A 1,196-nucleotide genomic window follows, 5' to 3' on the forward strand; every position below is an offset into this window, starting at 1 on the left:
CTATTCACACTTCTAAATTGTGAGGAACTCCCAAAAGGGGAATGAATTGTCATCTAATATTCTCAACAGTGAGGACTTCCCAGAAGTGGATTGGCACCACCCAAATTGCCTTCAATCCACACTACTCAATAATGAGGATCTACCAAAAGTGGAATGAGGTGCAATTCATACTTCTCTACAGTAAAGACTTCCCCAATGTGAAGTGGGTTGCCATCCAGGCTCCTCACCAGTAAGAGCCACTAGGAAGTGGAAAGGGATGCCATCTACACTTCTCAACAGTGAAGACTTCCAAAATGGGGAATGGGCTGCCATTCACACTTCTTCAAAGTGAGGACCACTCAAAAGTGGAATGGACCACAATCCACACTTGTCAACACTGAGAGTCATCCCAAAGTGGAATGAGAACCATTTATCTTCTCAACAGTGAGAACTTCCAAAAAGTTGAATGGGCTGCCATTTACATTACTGAAAACTGAGGACCTCCAAAAAGGCACAATTCATAATTCTCAACAGTGGAGACTTCTCAAAAATGGAATGGGCTGGCATCCCACTTTGTAAAGCTGAGGACTTCTGAAAAGTGGAATGGGATGCTATCCACAGTTCTTAATGGTGAGGACTTCCCAAAAGGGAAGTTCTAAACAGTGAGAGTAACCTAAAAGTGAAGTGTTCTGCCATACCTATTTCTCAACAGTGAGGACTACTCAGAAGAAATGAGCTACCATTCAAACTTCTCAAAAGAGAAAGCCACAAAAAAAGTAGAATGGGCTACCATCCATATTTGTCAATGGTGGGAACTTCCTAAAAGGGGAATGGGCTGCCAATCAACAGTTCTCAAAGGTGAAGACTTGCCAAAAGTGAAATGAGCACCATCCAAATTTCTTAACTGTGAGGACCACTCTAAAGTGGAATAGGCTATCATCCATACTTGTCAACTATAAGTCATACAAAAGTGGAATGAATTGTTATCTACAATTCTCAACATGGGACACTGAGAAATTGGTGCCATCCACATTTCTCATCTTTGAGGACTTCTCAAAAGTGGAATGGATAGCCTCCATACTTCTCAATAGTGAAGGCTTCAAAAAGTAAAATAGGCACTATCTGCTTTTCTCCAGAATGGTCATATTCCATTAGAGAGAAATGGGTTCTACCTACCTGTATAGCTTCACACAAGGACTATAGGATCATTTGGCTGT

This window comes from Gracilinanus agilis, chromosome 2 (assembly GCF_016433145.1).
Source record: "Gracilinanus agilis isolate LMUSP501 chromosome 2, AgileGrace, whole genome shotgun sequence".
Classification (NCBI taxonomy): Eukaryota; Metazoa; Chordata; class Mammalia; order Didelphimorphia; family Didelphidae; genus Gracilinanus; species Gracilinanus agilis.